The following is a 24,908-nucleotide window of genomic DNA, read 5'->3' as shown; positions in this document are numbered from 1 at the left end:
GCCATGCAATAGAAAATCAAATTCTCTAAAATAAAAATATTATAGGCCATAACTTTATAAATATTCCTTCTCATTAAGTGATATTTGATTTATGTACACTAGAGGGTATGACTGACCGGGATACAGACAAAAATCATGGCTATCTTGTTTACTTTTTTGTGCATGGGGGACCTAAAAAGCACTTTTTCGGCAGTTTTACCAAGGTGCAGGCAGTGGGTTACTATGATATGTGATAGCTCAAAGACCATTAGAGATACTGGGCTGAAATTTTGTGTGCATATTTGGTGCCCTCTTGTTTTCAGTGAAGCAATTTTCCACATTATATTTTAATTTTTGATTGCCAGTACCTAATTATAGGGTGTTGTATAAATGCACTGGGCAATACACTACATGTTATATGGCTGTTGTCATCAGCGCACTGACAAATACTCCAAACAACAAAGAAAACAACAACTTAAAATCAATTGATGTTAAATATAGAGCTACGATATAACCTACAAAAGTGGCCAATGTTGTTGCCGGTGTTTGTGCTTGTGCATTGTGTGTGTTAATTACCTTTCAGTCATCTCCCAGTGTTTTACATAAAATGTTGGGATTTTTTTTCCCTCCTGGGTCCTACTCCTTGCTGTGATCAGTTTTTTTAAGGTGCAAACACATTTGCCCCTCACATTTTTTCTAGTTTGTACAAACATGGGGAAGTAGCTGGAAATGCAGGCAAGGAAGGGTGTTTCTGGGGAGGTGCGCTTTAGGTTATGTTGTAAAACTTCAAAACTGACTAACAATATTAGACCTGATAAAAGGGTCAGGCCAGGATTAACAAAGTTATGGCATTTTTCTATAATGATGTCTGGGCTGCAACTGTGGTGACATATGGCTGCATAACATTTAGGACAAAATTACCGACACCAGGCATCAATTAAAATCTTAATAATAGGGCTAACTGACTATTACATTTGGTACCAACTAGTGACACTAGCGACAATTAGTCGTCTAGTCGTGCACATCCCTAGTTAACAGTTCAGTTCACTGTACCATGGCTTCTGAACATTACACCTTTGATTAGCAAAACACAGAACACTTCTGTTCTGATTATGTATTGCATGAATCAATTTAGCAAGCTAACTGTCTGAGCCAAGCAAGGTATACCTCTTCGTCATTTTCTTACTTGCATAAGGTGAGTAAAAATTAACCTCTGCATTTAAAGTTTAAAAACAGGAAGCCTTTGACCATCTTGTCTTCACTTTTGCACTGTACGAAGAGCTAAAGCAGGCCTAAAATTCCTGCTTTTGTTCAAGAGTGCTCCTTTAAAAACAGGTGTCCTCCAATTTGGCTTACTTTTGGGAGGGGCCATTTCTTTTTCCTCTATAATAATTTCAGGTGGACTTTGCCATGCAGGTGGAATAACACTAAACCTGAGAACAAAGACTTTTGTTTGGCTAGCCCTGGGCTGTTGCAGGTGGAGATGGAAGTGCACAGCCTGTTTGATTTCACAGTATCCTGTACAGACTATCCAGTGAGAGTGCTAAACAATGGCTGTTCTAATATTTAAAGGGATTCAGGTCTGTTTTGAACCAGTTAATACATGAACAACTCATTCACATTAATGATGAATCGTATTTGGTGACAAAAAGCCATGTTACTCAATTAAATTAATGTTCTTCTGCAATTATGGTATCAAACATGCACCTGTTGGTATCAGGAAAGGTAACATATGATAGGGTGCACTTAAGGGGGAAAGGTGAAACCGGACCACAAATTACAGCAGAGTGCAGTAAATACACTCACTCTGAAATAAGATTAGAGCAAATTAATTAAAGGAATAAGGAATAGCACTAAAAATCCCTTTACTCTCTGTAGACTGATCATCCCCCAAAGACTCATTCTTAGCTGAGGGAAAACCCTACCTGAATGTCTGTATTGGCTCCATTTTGTTTTACAAAGCCTGATGTTGTCTTACACATAATACGCATAATAAACATTCCCAATCTGTTCCTCACAGTGAGGAATAAATCTTATTAATTTGCACTCATTAGTACTGGATAAGGGTATATACCCAAAGCCAAGGAATCATAGGGATTGTAACTGGAAGAAGATGGATCGGTGCATTCCTAGTACACTTGCAGAATACTAAAGTTCAGTTTTTCAGCTCAGCTCTGGCTCATTTGATACGATATCAGCAGTGAGTTTTGAAAATACGAATTAGAGTGAAACCAGCCAAACAGGTGAAACCGTCTTCCTCATATTCCCCCTCCCCAAACACAGCACTTACTATTGAAACCAGACCGTTGACTCAAAGGGCTTACTAACATACCTGCCGGGGAGACACACCTTAGTCAGGTAATTATGCAACATTAGCTGCAGCTACTACTCACCTGGCTGCACATTACGTTTAGAACGAAATCCCCCAGTTTCTCCGGCATTGGGGACATCTTATGGGAAACTACTAATCTATTTCTATCTAATCTTCCTTCTTGTGGACTTGTATTAATAAATAAAGGCTTAGAGCTGCTGTTATTGTGTTTACTGTAACTTTAGGTGTGAAAACAAGCTAACCAGCGGTTAAAAAAAACAAACTACTAATCAAGTACAAAGTCCGATTATGTGTAGGCGTCGTCATAATTAAATTCCTTATTTAATATACCATGACAAGCAAGTTATTCAAGTGAGATCGTAATTTCAATCAATCCATCTGCTATTCTATTTTTGAAAACTCAACTTCTTGCCAAAAGTTAAACCTTCTGTCATCACACGACTCCATCCCTGCGAATAAAGGATGAACTCTGAATCATTTAAGAAAGATTCATAAATTAGCGCATTGCATAGGCAGCAACACTCAAATGCCTGTTTGCTGGGTTTAACTTAGAAGATTAGCCAGCTAGCCAGAGGACAATTGAAAGAATGACGTCTTCTGGCTAAACACACAACTTGAGCTAGCTTCAGCTGAAATGTTTACATACTAAACAAAAAACAGCGTGGAGTTCAACTGTTAACCAAACGGCTCACAACACCTGTGGGCACAAGCTCTCTGAGGGTGTGCGGGCCGACCTCCCAACCCACCTCACCTGATTCCAAACGGCCGTTCCTTAGACGTCCACCGTTTACAGTCGGTGAAAGAAATTCCAAATCCGGCCAGTGTCCGGTGTATTAGTTGCAAAGAGGTCTCCCCTTCGTCCAGAGTCAAGAAAAACGCAACCAGACCGTAAGCGAGTATTCCCAGAATCCAGGCGGCAGGCTTTTTGTTGAGACTCACATCTAAGAACCTATTAGGAACTAAAACTGGGTTGGCTGGTTTTTGTTTTCCACCGCTGTGATAGCAGCCTCAGTATTTCCTGCTAGGCTAAACTTCACTGTTCTGCTAACTCCGCCCTCATGATGCATTCAAACACACCTCGCAAACGCTTACTGACGTCCAGCCAAAGTTGGGTTGAAGCAATATTTTATTGATATCATAGGCTTTCAAAGGTACTTTCGGCTGCTCCCTCGTTCATGAGGCAGTCGCTCCAGCGGGTAGCTCCGCATGTTTGATTTGGCAGATCTTTAAACAGGATGCCCTTCCTGATGCAATCTCATTGATATATTAGGGTATCACGTTTATTTAATGAGATTTGTCGCTAACACACTGAATATGTGGTGACCAAATATCTGTATACGAATATAGCATAGAATTTGACGACAAATTAGCATTTGTTCCAAGATTATTGCAAGTCACTAGTATGTGTATCGATCAGGTAATGTTGAAGAAGGATGTTATATGCTCCAGTGTCGTGCAACTCCTTCTAGCAAACAATACCGGAGTATCCCTTTGGAGAACATTAATCGGGAATTTTGGTCTTGAAATAACAGATATTCTGCCACTGAATGATTTAATGGAGAACATTTTGAATGTATTTAATCCAGGAAACTGCTTTGTAAAAACAAACAAACAAAAACGGTAATAATCTTTCTGAATTGCTGTGAATTATGCTCCACTGCCAAAGTAATGACCTTTATTTTATAAATGTTTTTTATGTTAAATTCTTTGGGACAGATGGAAAAAATGTGCTTGTGGGATTAAGATTATTTTACAGTCATATTTTTATTTAAACTCTTATATGTTTATATGCTTAAATGAAAATTTAAGGATATATCAAAAGAAGCCCACTATTCAGCAATCCAAAAAAATTAAACTTCAGTTTGAAACACAATGGCTGACATATCACAAAGCCCTCAGGACTGTCTGTAAAGCCTTCAAATAGTTGTGACAGTGTATATAAAAAAAGTCTACACACCCCTGTTAAAATGCCATGTTTTGTGGTTTTATAGAAGATAAATCATTTTATTTGATGTAATTTTGCATTTCATGTTTTTCAGCTTTATTGTGACCTATAACCTATACAATTCAACTGAAAAATAAACTGAAATCTTTTAAGGGGTGGGGGGGTGTCAATCAAAATTTAAAACTACAATATCCTGGTTGTATCAATATGAACACCTTTTAATACTTTGTTGAAGAAACTTTTGATTTTATTACAGCAATCAATCTTTTTGGTTAGGAGCCTATCACCACGGCACATCTAGACTTGGCAATACTTACCCACACTCCCTTGGAATAGTGGTCCAAATCTGTGTGAGGGCACAACCCTCTTCATATTACCCCACAGATTTTTCTTTGTTAATTTGCATGAATGCTTTAGATCCTTGTTGTACTGAAAGGTGAAACTCTTCATCTTCATCTTTAGCTGTCTAGCAGACACCTGAAGGTTTTGTGCCAAACTACAATTTGGAACTATTCATAATTCCCTTCACCTTGACTAAAGCCCCAATTCCAGTTGATGAAAATAGCCCCAAAACATGCTGCCACCATCATGTTTCATCATGGTCACAGCGTCCTTTTTTAATATGCAGGGCTATTCTGTGGCAAACATACATTTGGAATTATGGCCAATAAGTTCAACCTTGGCCTCATCAGACAATAACACATTTTACCACATGCTTTTGGAAGACTTCTTACATGTTGTAGCAAAATTTAGGCAGGCTTGGATGTTTTTCTTAGTAAGAAAGACTGTCCTCCTTAACTTGTAACATCACAGGCTGTTCATACAAGCACATTTTACGACTAATACCTGCATTTTAAAATTAAGTATTCTCTAGCGGTCGTGCATGAATAACATGCTCAGTTTTCTTGGCACATTAGAAGAAATATATAAATATTAATTTTAGGTCAAATAAAGTATGATTCTGTTTAATTTAGAAAACAAAGATCACTGATGTAACACCTATTAATTACACTAATAATTTAATCCCCAAATTTTCCTGCTCAGCAGTGTTTAGTACAACCCTCATGCAGTTCTTATTTTCACCAACAGGATGCGCATACACCCCATACACACACTGACAGCGATTCTGGTTTCTTCTTTTTTTTTTTTTTTTCTTCTCCCGCTTTATCTCATGCAGTTACACAGACCAGAGGACACATGCGACAGAGAGTAGGGCTGGGTGATATGGACCAAAAATAATCCTCCCTGAGAGTACCTACTGCTTCTGATTGGTCCAAGCTGAGAGAACATGAGAGAAGCCCTTTTCATCAGAGTGTTAAAGTTGCAAGCGTTACAGTGAATTAATTGTTACCATTTTATTTTTATTTTACGTCACTGGGTGTACTGATAACTATCAGATGTATTAAATTAGGTGGTGTATCGTTTTATATATATTGTAAAGAATATATATAAATATATTGGGGATCTCCTCCCAGATCTGGACTGGGGCATTACTGAGTTCCTGGACTGTCTGAGGTGAAACCTGGTGGTGTTGGATAGATCAAAACATAACGTCCCAGAGGTGTTCCATTGGATTTAGGTCAGGTGTGGGGGGGCCAGTCAATGGTAGCAATTCCTTCATCCTTCAGGACTGTCTGCCTATTCTTGCCGCTTGAAGCTGAGCATCGTAGTGCACCAGGAGGAACCCAGGACCCACTGCATCACTGTAGGGTCTGACAATGGGTCCAAGTAGTTTTTTCCCAGTACCTAATGGCTGTCAGCACAGCCCTCTACAGGCCATGCAACAGTGCCCTGATGCATAGCCTGTAAAGATCTGTGCTTTCCTCCATGGACAAGAGCCACCCTTCTCTGTTTTATTCTATTCCTTTCCAAGCGTTCTTATTTTGCTTTTAGTTTTTCCCAGGACATTTCTGTCTCACCTCCTTCCTCTTGTGTGTCTATGTGCTGTCGTAAAAGGACTGGTTCCTAAATAACATTTTTCTTCTCTACCTGAGCACTCAAAGTGCTTTATACAACATGTCTTCATTCATCCATTCACTTTTCAATAGATCTAAGTGCTTTCTATCTACCATTCATACAAACTCACACTCCAGTGATGACATCAACCAATCCAACTTGGGGTTCAGTGTCTTGCCCAAGAATACTTTGGCATGCAGACTGGAGCAGCCAGGGATCAAACCACCAACCTTCTGATTAGCAGGTGCTATACTTTCTGAACTGGCAAACTACACTGATCGAAATATATTGAAAGCTGCTTGGAGACAGCTTTGAGTGCACACCAGCTCCTGCAGGCTTGTCAGGACCTTTGCAGAAGTGACTGTAACACAAGACCCTTAAAAGTTCGAGTTCGACTTCGAGTTTTGAGTCGCGTTCCTCTCATTTTCAGTATATTCTTGTATTACCAGGTGCTGTTGCATATAGTAAATGTCAGGGATTCTGTCTTTTACAGATATATAGTCATAACTAATGTTTCTCTTGTGCGATTTCATTACTCAGAGAATCATTGCACCTTTTGGGTGGTTTGCAGTTATGAAGTGGAGAAGCTGTGTAAGGAGCAGTGCTTCTCTTGCTTAGTTGTACCCCTCATGTGATAGCCATAGCAGTGGATGGATATCAAGAACATCATCAGTTTAACAAGGGTGCAAGGCATACCTCAATGAATTTAATTAGCTTATTCCCCTTACAACAGGAACATGATCTCAAATTATTTTGTCTGTGACATCAGTTCATCATAATCCAAAAAAACAAGTGTTTGAATGTCAGCTTTAGATTTCATGTGCTGATTCAGATGCATTACATTCAGTCTGCTTTTAGATCACGTGCAGAGTTGGAACCAGATCAGAGCAGCTTCCACCTTGGGAGAGGAAGTGTTAAAAGTCAATAACTTTTTGTCTTTTTGGCTTGCCATCACAACCAAATTCATTTCCAAATCAGGTTGGTGGGCTGTTTACTGTGATACTGGTATCTGTATTTGTAATTGTCAAGGAGAAGAAAATGGTTGGATGAAAGTCAAGTCAGCCGATTTATATTTAAACACAATAGATGTTGACCAAAGTGCTGCTAATTGTCATGCTTTGTCACTCCAAATTTCAACACAGTTCCCTGTACATGTATATGACAAAATTTAATCACAGCAGTGCTTCTGGTTCTGTGGACTGTGCAACATTTTTCTTTGTCTCTAAGAATGCATCGACATGCTCACGTTACAATGTTGGGCACAGAACAAAAGGAAAGAGCACAGCATGTGCAACATGTGTCCCTAAATCTTGTGTTTAACATACTTACCTAAACACATTGTTAACAGTACCCATTTGTTTTTGGTTTTTTTGTTGTTTTTTTTTTTTGTTTGTTTGTTTATTGGGGGGGGGGGGGTTCGTCACACTTATAGTTAGGGCTGGATCACTTGGATCACCATCCCTTAGTTATGCTGTAGTAGGCCTAGGCTGCTGGTTTTATACACCACTCTGCATTTAATCATGACTTATTATTAATCTCTGTCCTGTGTTCTTTTAGTTTAAGGTACAGTCGATTTTCTCAAAAAAGGAGGTTGATGAAAAGTCTATGGCTGTATGAAGGTTCTAGGAATAATGTGATAATCCTGAAAGACATAAGGCAGCACTGGAAGTCTGTCTCAGGCAAAGGGAACATGGCAGCACGCATAGACGCAGCAGCTCAACGCTCTCCAATTAGGTGCTGTTTATTTATGTTTTTGTTTGTATTTTTTTCAGCAAAAGTAACGCTATGTACCACGAATCCTATATACAGACCACAGGATCTTCTAAGTATCAGATTACAGCAAAACCAGGCTGTTACAAGGGATTTTCTGCACTCACACAGCATACCAGAGGAGATAGCAAGAACACTGGGTGCTCCATGGCAGTGTTGCCAAGTCCGCTTATTATAAGCGACTTTGGGTTTGTTTTTTTCTAAAGTCACTTGCAAATCTCGTGAGTCGCGGGTTGCTGTTTTTGGGCTTGTTTTTGAACGTCAAGTTGCTTATTTGGGCTTGACTTTCTTTCCGAGTGAAACTCGTTGATTATCTCTCGGCGCCCCATAATAAAGCAAAAGAGGAGTAGTAGGTAGTTTGTCCCTTCCAAGCCCCCGTTTCCTGTTTATCGCTCCTGCCCAAGTTGACCGGGCGCACACTCAAAACAGCCCAGAGTGAGGAGGCAGCGTAAGACCGAGCTCCAGTAAGTGGGGAAAATATAGAAAAAAAAATATAATAAAGCGTGTGAGAAAGAGAGCGCACTTAAAGAATGGATCCGAGCTCAGATGGGAGACAGCGGTGCTAAAAGTGAGTATGCACTACATGCAATGCATAGGGGCGCTGCACAAGAGGGGAGCGCCAAAACGATGCGACGAAATTATTTCTCTAGTTGCATTTTCAGCTGTGCATATGAAATGATCAGGAGGATCATCAAAATGATCCTCCAGTGTGTCCTGGGTCTACCATGGGGCCTCCTCCTGATGGGACATGCCTGGAACACCTCACTCAAGAGGCAGCAGCTCTACTCTGAGCCCCTCCCAGATGGCCAGCCACCCTTCGAAGGAAACTCATTTCTGCCGCTTGTATTCGCGATCTTATTCTTTTGGTCACTACCCAAAGCTCGTGACCATAGGTGAGTGTAGGAACATAGATCGACCGGTAAAATCGAGAGCTTAGCTTTTACACTAAGCTCCCTCTTCACCACAACAGACCGGTGCAGCGTCCGCATCACTGCAGAAGCAGCCCAGATCTGTCTGTCGATCTCCCGCTCCCTTCTCCCATCAGTCGTGAACAAGACCCCGAGATACTTAAACTCCTCCACTTGGGGCAGGAACTCGTTCCTGAGCCGGAGAGGGCACTCCACCCTTTTCCGGCTGAGGACTATGTCCTCAGACTTAGAGGTGCTGATTCTCATGCCGGCCGCTTCACACTCGGCTGCGAACCAGGTTCAGAAGACCCCTATGTTTGAAACAGCAAGGGAACAGTTTACCCTGCCCGGAATAGGGTTACCGGGGCCCCACCCTGGAACCAGGACTGGGGAGGGAGCTCGAGGGAGAGCGTCTGGTGGCCAGGCATTAGCCTGTGGTGCTTGGCCGGGTGCAGCCCGAAGAGGTTACATGGGCCTGCCCTCCTGTAGGCCCACCACCCGCAGGAGGCGTCGTAGGGGTCAGGTGCAGTGTGTAAGTGTGAAAGGTTGTTTGTGACAGGCTGGCGACCTGTTCAGGGTGTACCCTGCCTCTCGTCCTATGACAGCTGGGATAGGCTCCAGCCCCCCGCGACCCTGAACAGGATAAGCGGAAGCGAATGGATGGATGGCTGGATGGATGGATTTCTAGGCGTAGCCAGGTGACGGAAGGCTTCTTCCTTGGTGGCCTCAGAGTCTCATCTCTGCTCTTTGCAGATGATGCGGTCCCGTTGGCTTCATCAGGGGTGGCCTTCAGCTCACAGTGGAACAGTTCGCAGCCGAGTGTGAAGCGGCCGACTTCAATCATGATTTAAAAACAGTTCTCCCCAGATTTGAGCAGGACATCAAATGTGCTACCAGGGGGAATAATACACTGGATAAGGTGTATTCAAACATAAAGAATAGTTTTAAAACTACCATATTACCACATCTGGGTCAATCAGTCCACTGCTCCATATTTCTAACTCCAGCATACTCAAAAGAAGATTAAAAACTATCACAAAGACTGTCCAGACATGGCCTGATGGAGCTTCCTCACAGCTGCAGGATTGCTTCGAAAGAACCAACTGGGACATCTTTGAGGATCAAGACCTGGAAGTGTACACATCAACTGTACTCTGCTACATCAAGAACTGCATGGACAGTGTAACAGAGAACAAGAACATCACGGTTTACCCAAACCAAAAACCCTGGATGACAAAAGGGGTCCGAATTCTCCTCAACGAGCGTAACATTGCATTCAGGTCTGGGGACAGAGCCTTATACAGCGTGGCAAGAACCAACCTGAAGAGAGGCATCAAGGAGGCCAAGATTGCCTACAAGAGGAAAATTGAGGACCACTTTGCCTACAATAACCCACATCAGATGTGGCAGGGTATTCAACACATCACCAACTACAAGTCCAGGAACTGTATGACTGCTGAGGGTGATGCGGCTGGTCTGGCTGGTCCGGATGGTGTGACAGGAAAGGTGCTGAAAATATGCGTGGACCAAGTAAGTGCCATTTTCACCAAAATCTTCAACCTGCCCTTGTCAAAATCCATTGTACCACCATGTCTGAAGTCTGCCACCATCATCCCACTGCCAAAAAAGAGCACCAACAGTGACCTCAATGACTACCGTCCAGTCGCACTCACACCAGTCATAATGAAGTGTTTCGAGAGACTTGTTCTACAGCACATTAGAGCCACTCTCCCACCCAGCTTTGACCTCCATTAGTTTGCCTACAAAGCAAACAGGTCCACTGACGATGCCATCAATACTGCCCTTCATACAGCACTCACACACCTGGAACACCAGAGGAGTTATGTGAGAATGTTATTTATAGACTTACGCTCTGCCTTTAATACGGTCAACCCCAGCAGACTGGTGACCAAACTCACAGACCTTGGTCTTTCCCAGCCCACCTGCATCTGGATTAAGGACTTTTTAACAAACTGCACCCAGTCTGTTAGATTAGGTCACCATCCAGGTAACACTCAGCACTGGAGTTCCACAGGGCTGCGTGCTGAGTCCTCTCCTCTACGCACTCTACACCCACGACTGTACCCCACCCACTCCAGCACACAATCATCAAGTTTGCAGATGACCCGACCGTGGTGGGACTCATATCTGGTGGAGATGAGACCGCCTACAGGGATGAAGCCCAGGGACTGGCTGAGTGGTGTGCAGAGAACAATCTCTCCCTGAACTCCTCCAAAACAAAAGAACTGGTCATAGACTTTCGGAGGAAATGCATAGACCCTGCACCACTCTTCATAAATGGTGACTGTGTGGAAAGAGTCCCTTACTTCAGATTTCTGGGTACGTACATCTCTGAAAATCTCTCCTGGACCACCAACACCACAGCTGTGGTCAAGAAGGCACAGCAGAGACTCTATTTCCTGAGAATTCTGAGGAAGAACAACCTTCAGGAGAAGCTGCTGTGTCCTACTACCGCTGTGCCATTGAGAGTGTGCTGACCTACTGCATTTTAACATGGTACAGCAGCTGCTCAGTGGCAGAAAAGAGATCATTACAGAGAGTGAGCAACACGGCCCAGAAAATCATTGGCTGTCCACTGCCCAGTCTGGGGGACCTGTTCAGCCCTCGCTGCCTCAGCAGGGCAGCAAACATACTGAAAGACTCCTTCCACCCTGGTTATCATCTTTTCCAACAGCTGCCCTCTGGAAAACGCTTTCAGATCCATCACATCCAGGACAAACAGACTGAAAAACAGCTTTTACCCCAGTGCTGTACAGGAATTGAATATTGCAAACACACGCACATGAATTTTTATTTAATTTAATTTAATTAATTAATTTATTTAAGTATTTATTTATTTAAGCTACTTAGGCCCTGTGCAATAATCAGCAGTTTATTGAATGTTTTTAGAGTTATTGAATGTTTTTATTGGGTTTAGGCACCTTAAGGATTGCTGCTCAATTTCGTTGCACTCTAGTACAATGACAATAAAAGCTTCTATCTATCTATCTAGGTTGGTTCAACTTGTCCTAACATAAAATCTGAACAATTTAGGCCCTGCACTTAGAACGTTTTAGCTCACTGAAGTTTGAAAAAGTTGTAGCCATTTTATGATCTTTTTGATTACCTGTTAAAAAGCCACTTTAATATACTCAGGCCTGAAAAAAGGAATGTTTATCTTACTGAAGTGCAAAACCTTCAATTGTAGCTCTTCTCCAGGTGCTAAAAAGCTGACTTTCTCTAGTTGCTTTCATGTGGCAGTTATGCCATGTGAAAAATTATGAAAGAGAGATTCCTGACTGCTCTGCTGTGTTGTGTGTAACCTCAAGGCCCTGATTCAGGTCTGTGATGTATATTGATATGGATGCTAAACTGCAGATAGAGCTAAAAAGAGGAATACCACAAGGTCTTCCAGACTCCCTAGACTCATGAAGGACCACTGATGATGAAGATGATGGAGGAATTATGACAGCACTTCAAAAAGCAGTTCTGATGATGAGAATGGGTAACTGCATGGGACACCAGAAGAGGTGTGGGTCTTATTTTCTGAACAGTTGCTAACTTTGCTATCATTTAATGTGATAGTAACTGTCATTGCTTTTTCTGTGAACAGTGCCAGGGGCCACTTGGATGATGTCTGTCAGCATGACTATTTTCTTCTGGAAAGAATTCTGTTGCGACCACATCTGTACTATGTCCATGAACCTCCTGAGATCTTCTTTTCCTCATGCCCGGTAGCTCCATATTCAACATCCTTCGTCCAATATACCCACTATCCCTCCTTTGCACCTGTCCAAACCATCTCAACTTTGCCTCTCTAACTATGTCTCCAAACCACTCAATCTGAACTGTCGCTCTGATATACTCATTTCTAATTTCTAATAATGAAATGCATTTCTGTTTGTGGTTGCTCCTGATGACAATCTCCAGCTCCGCCACCTCCAGCTTGGCCTTTTGTCTTTTTGTCAATGCCACTGTCTTCTGTCATAAATCACCCCTGACACTCATCTCCACCTACTCCACCCTGTCTGCACTCTTGTCTTCACCTCTCTTTTGCACTGTTCGTTGCTTTGGATGGTTGACTCCAGATATTTAAACTCATCTATCTTCACCATCTCTACTCCATGTATTAGATTAGATTAGATTCAACTCATTGTCATTGTGCACACAAGGCACACAACAAAATGATCGTTCCAGATCACTCATCCAGAGACGAGCATCTGCGGTCATACGGCCACAGACCGGTGCTACTGTTCACCTTTCCACCTGTCTCCCTCTCACACACATCTATTCTGTCTTGCTTCTACAGATTTTCATTCCTCTTCTCTTCAGTGCATACTTCCACCTTTCCATGCTCTCTTTTACCTGCTCCTTACTCTCACTACAGATCACATTCTGCAGACATCATAGTCCACTCCATTTGACCACATCTATCAGCCTGACCATCACCATCACAAACAAAAAGGGGCTCAGAGCTGATCCTTGATGTAACACCACCCTCATCTTGAACCCATCTGTCACTACTACTGCACACCTCACAACTGTCTTGCTGTCCCCATACATATGCTGCACCAGTTTCGCATACTTGTCTGCCACTCCTGACTTCCTCGTGCAGTACCACAGTTCCTCTCTTGGCACTATTATATACTTCTCCATCAACACTCTTAAACCAAACATCACATTTGTAGTGCTCTTTCTCAGCATGAAGCCATACTGCTGCTCATTGATTATCACCTCTCTTTTTAACCTACTGCAGCTTTAACAACTTTATCCCTTTACAATGACTATAGTTCTGCACATCACCCTTGTTCTTGAGAATTGATACTGGCACACTTCTTCTCCATTTCTTAGATATCCTCTCACTTTCCAAGATTGTGTTGAACAAACTGGTCAAAAAATCCACTGCCTCTCTTAGCCATTGTGTGTTGTCTGGACCAATTGCCTTTCCACTCTTCATAGCTGCCTTCAGTTCCTTCTTACTAACCCGCTGCACTTCCTGATTCACTAACTGTCATTCATGCAGGACTTGGAGAACAGCACAAACTTAACACAGGCTTTATTGCTGCAACTCACAGGGCGAGAAAGTACGAAATATAACCTAGGCTTGGCTTGGACTGGGAAACACAGAATAAGGACACACACACACTGTGAGGGAGAACATAACAAAGAACAGGGGCAGAGAGACAATAAATACACATGAGGTAATGAAGAGGGAGAGGAGACAGCTGGGGAGAATAGGTGAACCAAATCTAACAAGACAAGGGAAGCACAACTGAAAACAAAGCACATGATACAAGGGACTTACAAAGTAAAACAGAAAATATGGAAACATGGAAACAGAAATGCAGACTTGACACCACACAGGGAGGCAGGCATACTAAGGCAACACAATAACAGATGTGTTTTAATGTACAGATGAATAAACCAGGAAGGCTGACGCAGTGAGGAAGCAACACAGAGGGAGGAACTAAACTAAAGAACTTGAAACAGAATAGTGATGGTGTGATGAAGCCCTGTTTAACAGCTCATTTAGGAGTACTGACATCTGCTGGTCATTAGATGCACAGTATTCCTGTTGTTTTGTTACATGTTGGTGGGCGGAGCTTTTAGCATAATTATGCAATTATGTCAAAATCTCCACTTGAGGTATTGTAAAGTCAGATTACATAAATATATTCTGATCGTGGTATATCTAAGTAGCAAAAGATCAGCTGTGGTATATCAACAAAGCATTGCATGTAGACAGTGTGTGACATATGTTTGTGGATAATCAGTCACAGGAAGTGCTTGGGTGGGGGTGCTTTATTGATTTTTATCAATAAAGCACCCCCCAGTGTTGGGGATCAGGCGTTATCTTCTTCCCCAGCCTTAGAAAACACACTACTGCAGAGGACTGAAGAGGCAAGGGTGCACAGAAACAGAAATGCTAATTTATACACGGGAGGATACAGATGCTTCTGATTATGCCACTGTAATAGTACTCAACTCAACTCAATTTTATTTATAGAGCACTTTAAAATCAATGCCATTGGCCAAAGTGCTGCACACAAATAAGAGCAAACAGGTTTAAAATACATATTTAAACTAGAAGCACTCAGAGAGCGCAAACCTCCGCCAAAGTCATAGGGTCACTGACGCTGTAATACGTGTATCTAAATACTGTGAAATAATCTTTCATCTTTCCCAGACAACAATAACCCCCTATCCCGCAATAGTGAAGAATCCTTAAAAAAATTCCTGGATCCAGATCGTGATCCGGATCACCGCCAAAATTTATCACTTCTTCCTCTTGTCATTTCCAACCACTCCACAAAATTTCATTGAAATCCATTCATAACTTTTGGAGTAATCCTGCTGACAAACAGACAAACAAACCAACGCGACCGAAAACATAACCTCCTTGGCGGAGGTAAAAAAGTAAAACCACAGTTAAAACAATAAATAATAAGAACCTACATCTCAGACTGAGTTAAAAGCCAAAGAGAAGAAATGTGTTTTAAGAGAGCATTTAAAAGCAGAGTGAGTCAGCCTGCCTGATGTGCAAAGTTAGATTCTTTCACAGTTTTGGGGCAGCGACTGAAAAGCACGGTCACCTCTCATCTTCCTCTTTGTCTTTGGGATAACTAACAGTGACAGATCTGCTGACCTGAGTGAGTGTGAAAGGACATATAGGTGGAGAAAGTCAGACAGATACGGTGGGGCAAGGCCATGAAGACATTTAAAAACAAATGAAAGAATTTTAAAATCACTCCTATACGAACTGGGAGCCAGTGAAGTGAGGCTAAAATCGGTGTAATGTGTTCACATTTTTTCACACCAACTAGAAGTCAAGCAGCAGCATTTTGTACCATCTGTAGTCAGGTGAGTAGTGTCTGGTTCAGCACAACATAAAGTGCATTGCAGTAGTCTAAGCAAATAGTGATAAAAGCATGGATTAAAATCTCAAAGTGGTGTCGTGAAAGAAATTGCTTCACCGTGGCCAGTTGTCTTAATTGATAAAAGCTGGACTTGACTACTGACTTCATTTGAGCATCAAGTTTGAGATCACTGTCCAATTTTACACCCAGGTTTGTTGCTGTCATTGTCAGATGTTGACCGATATGACCCAGATCAACATTAATTTTGGAGTTGTCAACAACATGACCTCAGTCTTTTTATCATTCAGATGCAAAAAAAATGGTGGACAGCCATACCTTGATGTCTCCAATGGACTCTAAAAGAAGGTTTACAGAATATGCATTTTGCTGCTTCAGTGACACATAAATTAGACAATCATCAGCATAAAAGTGGAATGCAATGTAATGTCTCCTAAAAATTTATCTCATTGGAAGTAGGTACAGAGAGAAAAGAAGAGGGTCAAGTATAGAGCCTTGAGGCACCCCACATGTAAGGGGCACTGCACAAGATTCGACTGCTCCAATACGGACACAAAAACGTCTCTCTGATAGGTAGGATCTGAACCAATCTAAAACAACACCCTTTTAATGCCCACACAGTTTTCCAGGAGGATCTGATGGTTGACTGTATCAAAGGCTGCTGTTAGGTCCAACAGCAACACAGTGTCCAGAGTCAGTGGCTAAAAGAATGTCATTAAAAACCTGCAAGAGTGCCGACTCAGTACTGTGATGGTATTAAAAACCAGACTGGGACACCTCCAGGGTTTCATGATTATTTAAAAAAGAGCTCAGCTGGCTGTAGACAACATTCTCTAGAATTTGAGAAACAACAGGAAGTTTGGAGATTGGCTTAAAATTGTAAAGTTTAGAGGAGTCTACGTCAGGTTTTATAATAAGTGGGATCACCACTGCATTCTTAAAGCTGGCAGGCACTGTACCATTAGATAAGCTCCCATTAATAATATTAAGTACATATGGTGCCAAGGTGGAAAGGACCTCCTTAAAAAGATGAGGTGGAATGGGATCATTTGGAGCAGGTTTCATATGACCAATGATATCTCTCAGGGATGGCAAACTGACAGGTTCGAACTGGTCAAAAACAGCCGGGCATGTCACAGAGATAGAGGGGTCATAAGAGGGAGAACTAATGATGACCCTGATGCTATCAACCTTATTAATAAAAAGGTTCATGCAGTTCTCACACAATGGAGCTCTACAGGCAATCCGATTGTGGTGCATTTAGAGCAGAATTTACCATTTTAAAAAGAACACAGGAATTGTGTTTTGTTGGCTAGCGATCTAGCATTTACCAGTGCCATCCTGACAGGAGCTGGAGCATTTGCCTGAGCGAGAGGCCGCAGATTGCATAGGTTCACCCCACAGCCACAGAGGTAGTGAAAGGAGAGACATGTTGGTTGTACCTCATCTGAGCCGATCACAGGAACCAGAGAGGAGGCAATTGGATCCAGGAAGAGCCATGAAATAAAGTGAAGAGATGCAGAACCAGTATCTCCAGAGAAAGCGACAGGAGAGCATGCCAAACTGATTTTAAGTTTTGTCAGCCTGCCGCTGCATTTCCCATGATGTCTGTGGCTTCTGCGTGCAGATGGAGCTGGAAAACGGCAGAGGTAAGTCGGTAGAAGGTCCTCTGCCCATCTTGACTGAAGCGTTCCCAACATACGCATGATTGTCATATATTTAGGAGTGTTTGGCGATCATAAACCAGTAGAGAGTTGACGTTCAGTGTAACAAGCAACCAAAACAGCAGGAAGACAACCATAGTTCGTAGAGACAGATGGCAGGCCACAGACACTGGCGCCACCTTTAGGACAGGGGATAGGGATAGTAGATCAGACTCACCTCAGATCATGCAAGGAATACTTTCTCTATTTCTTGCGGCTTTTTCAACATAATGAGGCAGTCCCGTGATTTCAGAAAATGGGGCCTCATTTGGCTTTTATCACGTGATATTCTGCCTCAACACAGGCTTCATTTGGACTTTGCTCGGCACAGGCTTCGGGGCTTTAGTATCAGATGCAAGATCATTAAATGAAAACGCAATGAAATATAGTTAAAGAGAAAATGTACAACAAACTATATAAAAACCAGTGAAACCAAGGATCTCATAATAAAATAAACAAAACTATGTCCACAAAACTCAAAGCACTGGGTCAAGACCCAGGGCAGCGACAGGAGGAAACTCATCTGTTACGAACAATATGCATGTGCTTTTATTGATCTGTTTTTTCCTCGTTTCCTTGTTTGGTTAATAAACATTAACAACCACATGATCATGATTACGTTATATTACGTCATTCAGGAGCTTTCGCTGGAGTGTGAACTCTTTCTTTTTACTTATTTGTTAGCCCAGCACCCAGTTTATTACATTTTTGGATTGTAACTAATGAAGCAGTTCAGAGGGCCATCGCATGGCCAGCGGCGAGGATGAGACAGACTAGGAGGCTGGCCATGATCCCAGCAGCAGTGATGGAGAACCTCTGGAGGACGGCCGACTGGCCAGTGGCAAAGGCACTCTGCAGAATGCCCGCGTAGCCAGCGGCGAAGGCAGAGGAGGCCTAGTAGACAGCGCGGGTGGCGAAGACCCTCAGAGGGCATAGCAGGAGTCTTTGGGGGGAGACCCTCGAGCGACTTGGCATGAAGCACTGGCTTAGTCCCTTGGACCAAGCGGGACCCACAGACGCTGGCTCAGAGCAAGCGGGACCCTCAGACACTGGCTCGGACTGAGCGGGACCCACTGGCTCTGGGTGTGGCTCTGGGGTTGCTGAGCAGTGCGCGCAGCCAGCTCGGAAGACACTGGCACTGCAGCAGCTCCACAGCCAAAGCCCACAGCTGCGGGGCTGCTGCAGAGGCTGAAGAATCTGGTGACAAAAGAGAAAACTGGGGGTACTCTGCAGGGCGCACAGTCGTCTCCTCAGATGACCTGGGCTGCTTATGAGAGCCCTCTGCTACTCCTTGAGGTTGGGCCACCCCCACCTGAGAGACAGATATGGGTGCAAGGGACAGACTGGTTCTCAGCCGTCTTGACCCAAGGGAACAGAACAGGTGCAGGAGTGGGCCTGTCCTCAGCCACTCCCACCCACGGAGTGGATACAGGCACAGTGACAGGATGCCTCACAGGAGCATAGCTCACAGTCTTTTCAGAGTCAGTATTCTCTAAAAATACAGTCTCTTCTGTGGCCAATTTATTAGTACCAGTCTCAGGAGGTGGCAGAAAGTGTAAAGCGGTGACTTAAAAAAAATCCCTCACTAACCCATGCAATGAAATGAAGTTTATAGGATTTACAGAGAGTGCGCAATAATTATTTAAATAAAATTAATTCAATTCAATTCAATTCAATTTTATTTATATAGCGCCAAATCACAACAAACTGTCGCCTCAAGGCACTTTGTATTGTGGGTAAAGACCCTACAATAATACAGAGAAAACCCAACAGTCAAAACGACCCCCTATGAGCAAGCACTTGGCGACAGTGGAAAGGAAAAACTCCCTTTTAACAGGAAGAAACCTCCAGCAGAACCAGGCTCAGGGAGGGGCAGTCATCTGCCGCGACCGGTTGGGCTGAGGGGAGAGAAAGACATGCTGTGGAAGAGAGCCAGAGATTAATATCAATTAATGATTAAATGCAGAGTGGAGTATAAACAAAGTGAATAAGGTGAATGAGAAACAGTGCATTATGTGAACCCCCCAGCAGCCTAGGCCTATAGCAGCATAACTAACGGATGGTTCAGGGTCACCTGATCCAGCCCTAACTATAAGCTTTATCATAAAGGAAAGTTTTAAGCCTAATCTTAAAAATAGAGAGGGTGTCTGTCTCCCGAATCCAAGCTGGAAGCTGGTTCCACAGAAGAGGCGCCTGAAAGCTGAAGGCTCTGCCTCCCATTCTACTCTTAAGTATCCTAGGAACCACAAGTAAGCCAGCAGTCTGAGAGCGAAGTGCTCTGTTGGGGTGATATGGTACTATGAGGTCTTTGAGATAAGATGGGGCCTGATTATTCAAGACCTTGTATGTGAGGAGAAGAATTTTAAATTCTATTCTAGATTTAACAGGGAGCCAATGAAGAGAAGCCAATATGGGAGAAATCTGCTCTCTCTTTCTAGTCCCTGTCAGTACTCTAGCTGCAGCATTTTGGATCAGCTGAAGGCTTTTCAGAAAGCTTTTAGGACAGCCTGATAATAATGAATTACAATAATCCAGCCTAGAAGTAATAAATGCCTGCCCCCTCTTTGGGGGGGCAGGCATTCACGTGAAGGAGCAGCTGTCACCCAGATATGGGGTAGTTTGGGTGGGTTGGGGGCAGCTTGTCTCAGACTAAGGCCAGCTAATTAGGCAGGTGCCTAAGTTTGGGCACCGCAACAGAAAAATTACATCAATATTTAGTAGATCCTCCTTTTGCAAAAACGCTCTAAATGCTTCCTATAGCTTTCAACGAGAGTCTGGAGTCTGGTTGAAGGTTTTTTGGACCATTCTTCTTTACAAAACATCTCCAGTTCAGTCAGGTTTCTGAGCATGGACAGCCCACATTAAATCACACCGGAGATTTTCAATAATATTCATGTCTGGGGACTGAGATGGCCATTCCAGAACATTGTCCTTGTTCTTCTGTTTGTCTTGGAATGCCGTGTTTGTCTTTTCCGCCCCTTGTTATGTCGAAATAAGTCAATTTTGCCACTCTTCAGAGAAGGATGCAAAGAGGAGGAACAGCTGCAGCTGGCCACCTTAACCCTTTCTCATAATTGGATTCACCTGTGTATGTAGGTCAAGGGTCAATGAGCTTACAAAACAAAGTTTGTGTTCCAATAATTAGTGCTAAAGGTATTCAAATCAATAAAATGACAAGGGTGCCCAAACTTATAACCCAGCCTAATTTTTTTAAAATAATAATTGCACATTTTCTGTAAATCCTATAAACTTCATTTCACTTCTCAAATATCACTGTGTTCATGATATATTTAACTGAAATTGCTGATCTGAACAACCAATGATTTATAAAGGAAAATCATGAAAATTATCAGGGGTGCCCAAACTTTTACATACCACTGTAAATAATAAATAATAATGAGCATCTGAATGAGCAAACAAAGGAACACAATAAAACAGAACCACATCGAAAAAACACTGGGCCAAAGGCCCAGGCCCATGACAATTTTTAATGATGTGAAGCACAAGTCTTGCACTTGCACATGTTCTTCTCTGTTATGTTGATGGTTGTTATGGAGTCACTGCAATTGTGTGTAGTTGTGCTCATTATCGATACAATGAGCATGAGAAACAATAAAATGTTACATGAGAGCAATGAGTTTATCTATGCACAATCTAGTTTTCAGAAGGCAATTTTTTTGACCTCATGGGGGTACATGCTGAACCACCTACCCACCCCCCCGCAAGCAGAACATGTGAGAGACCCTCACAGGAAAAGAGACGGGAGCCCCGCGCAGGCCAGGGAGGAGGCTTGGCAGCCAGTGGCAATCCTTCTGCAGGTTCACCGACAGAAATCTTGTTACTTCCTTTAGTTATACAAGTGTGATTGCTGAACATTTTTCTATACAAAACAAGGCTAGACTCACCTTCAACTGTGTTCACAATCTGATCACCAACAAAAGCAGGCTCCTCAGTGCAGCCAGAAAATGCTTGAAGTCACATGGTCCAATGGGAAGTGGCGTTTGGAGACTTGATAATTTAGACTAGTCAGAGATGGGTATTTAATGGTTTATGATGCAGCATGATTGATTGGCATATAGTACCTGTGGCAGTACTATTCGGGGGGCCAGATGGAAAGCTCTGGTGGGCCAGATATGGCCTGTGGGCCGCCAGTTTATGTTCCCTGCCCTAAACTAGCTCATTCCCCTCCTCCGCTCCCCTCTTTTCATTTCCCATGCATTTATCCAGTAGTCTGGCTCTGCTTTTCTTTTTCCCCTCCACCCACAACCAGTTGCAGCAGATGGCTAACCCTCCCTGAGACCTGTTGTGCTAGAAGTATCTACCTGGTAAAGGTAGTTCTTCCTCCCCACTGGCAACAAGTGCTGCTCATAGGGGGTTGTCTGATTTTTGGGGTTCTCTAATAATGTAGGGTCTATACAATACTGTATAAAGCACTTTGAGATGACTGCTGTTGTGAACCGTTCTCATAATATAAACTGAACAAAATACTTTGTTTTCTATAATGAGGTGTGAATTGAGTTTAGACACAAGAACATACAACTATGGGCATTGTTGTAAAGTTATATTGTAGCCACTGAAACAAACTGGATAGCAATGCTGTCAGACAAATTCCAATGATAAAAATTATACACATAACTTCATACCCTAAACACTGTTCAGACATAAGCAAAATGTCATGTTTTTGCATTTACCAGACTTAAAGAGTAGACTCAGACCACAGTTAAGAGGTTTAAAAGATGTATTTACAAAACTGAACAAATAAACAAAAATTTTAAAGACTTTTATGAAGATTTATACTCATCACAGATTAATCCATCTGATGCTGCCATTGAAGAATTTTTCAATATGTTGGGTCATAAATTTGAAGAATTTCCAGGAATTCTTCAGGCTTTTAAAAACCCAATTAGGACAACAACAACAACAAAAAAAAACACTTGGAAAAATATCACTGTAGGGGAGCAGAGTTTGATGCAAGCTGTTTACTGAACATACAAGTTCAACAAAAATGCTTTGTATGCCATATGCCATCTTCATTTGTACACTGTAAGTATGCCATAAGCACATGTAGGTCAAAAGGCCACCAAGACAAATGAAGACGAAGACTGACTGCCAGCCCCTCCTTCTTTTGTTAAATTTCCAATTCTTAATTTTAATTGTTTATTTTTAACTTTAACAGTAATTGTTTAGCATTTTGTGTTCCAATCTTTAAAAAAAAAGTTATATATTTTAAATATGTTTACTCATATTTTACCTTGATTAATGTGTCAGTTTACAAGATTTTGTTTCCCTCTATGAAATTTATCACTAGATTTATATCATTTACTTGGCTGACGATTCAACTGGAAATCACCTATTTGTTTTCACTGATCCCTAATAAACCCACTATTGCTTGGGTTAAGTCACTAGACTCAAATATCTCAAAATTGGTTATAGAAAAACAAACCATCATTGGTACCAAAGCCAAAACACAATGGTGGTCTAGAACTACTGAACCTTTATCACTCCTTAGCCAATAGGTTGCTGTATCTTTCAAAATGAATCAAATCAAGCTTGTTAGACAGTCCATGAGTCAGCCTAGAACAAGTATTTTCTGGAAGAGCAAAAATCTCTGATCTGCTTTTCATTAACTCCAGTATTAAAAGTCATAACTAATTTAAAAGCCTTAGCATGAACACCTCTCTGACAGCTTTATGGGAATTTTAAAAGTAAGTTTTCACTTATCCCATGTAAACTAATGCCCATTTGGAACAATTCAGATATATGTCAGCAAAAGAAAATACTGCATTTTCAATCATGACATGACAAAGGGATAAAAAAAAAATAGTTATTCATGCCAGAATTTCCCTCCCAACTGCAAAATGGGAGCGAGATCTTTCGATCAACCCAGATCGAAACTTATGGCTAGAAATATGTTTCAACACCTTCAAAATGACTGAAAGCCTTATACAGGCCTTATACAATGCAAAAAAAAAAAAAAAATAAAATAAAAGAAGATGTTCCAAAAGGACCATATCTACTCATTAATGTGCTCACTGTACAGGGAACTCTGCTGAGAACTATATCCATGCTATATGGTCTTGTACGTCTGTTCAGAAGATCTGGCAAAAGAAATGTGAAGATGAAGCTACATGGTTTAGTTACTGTATCTCAACCTTGCCCAGACTGTGCATTTTAGGTGACATAGACATGGAAGCACATAAATCAGACATAGTTCTTACTGCCTTATGCATCACTAAGAAAACTATCCTCATAAATTTGAAATCAACAAATGATTTGTGTGTTACTCATTAATAACATTCTGCAGAGAATGTCTGCCTCCTCAAAAAAATCAATCTCGCGATGGTGGATGCTGGTCGTGTCGGCCTACTCTGCAAGGGTCCAGGTGTGCTGTCTGAGGGTATGGTGACCAGGGTCGCCCGTTTCCTGGTTAGGTCCCTACCTGCGCGGGGGAGATTTGTGCCCCCTCTGGCACACCACCATGTGAGATGGGTTGGCCTACTGGATGTCCAGTCTGCGGATTCTGGGGTGCTCATAGTCTCTTTGGGGGGGCAGGCATTCACGTGAAGGAGCAGCTGTCACCCAGATATGGGGTAGTTTGGGTGGGTTGGGGGCAGCTTGTCTCAGACTAAGGCCAGCTTGTTTTGTCCCTTTGTCTGTACTTGATTGAGTGTCTGGTGTTGGGGCTGGGTGTGCAGATGAGCCCCCACATTTGAGGCTAGACTACCTTTTGCAGTGGGGATGGTGGGTGCTGACCTTGGGTGCAGCAGTGTTGTCACCACGGGACATGGGTCTGCTTTTCTCCACCCCATGGCGGGGTGTAGGGAACAGGGGTGCCTACTGAACCAGTTGGAGTGTTAGCTCTCTCCTTCTAGGGGTAACCCTCTGCCTCCCGGTGTTTGTGTCCTGATCCTTCTCCTCCTGCCACTCCTTCAAACTCCCTCCCTGCTGAGATGGCCCCACTCACCTCTTCACTGCTAAAACTTGACTTGGGGTGGCTTGGGCCTCTTCGGTGCATTGCAGGGGCTTTGCTGAGTGCTGGTGGGGGGGTGGGGCGTTCTCGGGTGCCTGGGGCCCCGTCTTTGGCTCGTGCCAGCCTCTGGCAGGATCGGCTGCCCATTGCCTCTTGTTCTCTGGGGTTCTTGTCCTTTGTGTGCTCCATTTAGTCTCCCTCTTGGTTGTGATCAGGATATGTGGTCTCAGGACTTCAGTGCTTCTGGTAGGCTGTGGACAGCCTGGGTCTCCTGGATCTTTCTCTGTCTGCCTCTGGCTTCCAGGGCTCACACAGGCTTCTCACACTCATTATCAAGTGCATTTTGTGACACAAACATACACATACCATACAGCAAAATTGTATCTTCGTTTGTGTTTCTGTTTGTTTATCTCTCTTTCAGGTGCTGTTTGTTTTTGAGTGTTTTGTTACAGATGCTGCCAGTATATTTT

At 42.6% G+C, this 24,908-nt stretch overlaps 1 protein-coding gene across 2 annotated transcripts in view; it reads right to left on the bottom strand.

Annotated features, from left to right (window-relative positions):
• llgl2 (LLGL scribble cell polarity complex component 2) overlaps positions 1-3,365 on the bottom strand; it is a 66,408-nt gene extending 63,043 nt beyond the window's left edge. Inside the window, exon 1 of one of the 2 annotated variants that reach the window (XR_004021475.1) lies at positions 3,063-3,365. The gene's annotated coding sequence lies outside the window, so the exon portion shown is untranslated. The remainder of the gene's footprint in view (positions 1-3,062) is intronic. The other variant, XM_030754823.1, reaches the window with a different exon arrangement.
• Between the last annotated feature and the right edge of the window lie 21,543 nt (positions 3,366-24,908).

The sequence above is a fragment of the Archocentrus centrarchus genome, chromosome 19 (genome assembly GCF_007364275.1).
Source record: "Archocentrus centrarchus isolate MPI-CPG fArcCen1 chromosome 19, fArcCen1, whole genome shotgun sequence".
In the NCBI taxonomy this organism is placed as follows: Eukaryota; Metazoa; Chordata; class Actinopteri; order Cichliformes; family Cichlidae; genus Archocentrus; species Archocentrus centrarchus.
Note: the sequence above shows the minus strand (reverse complement) of the source record. Positions and strands in the feature narration are given on the sequence as shown.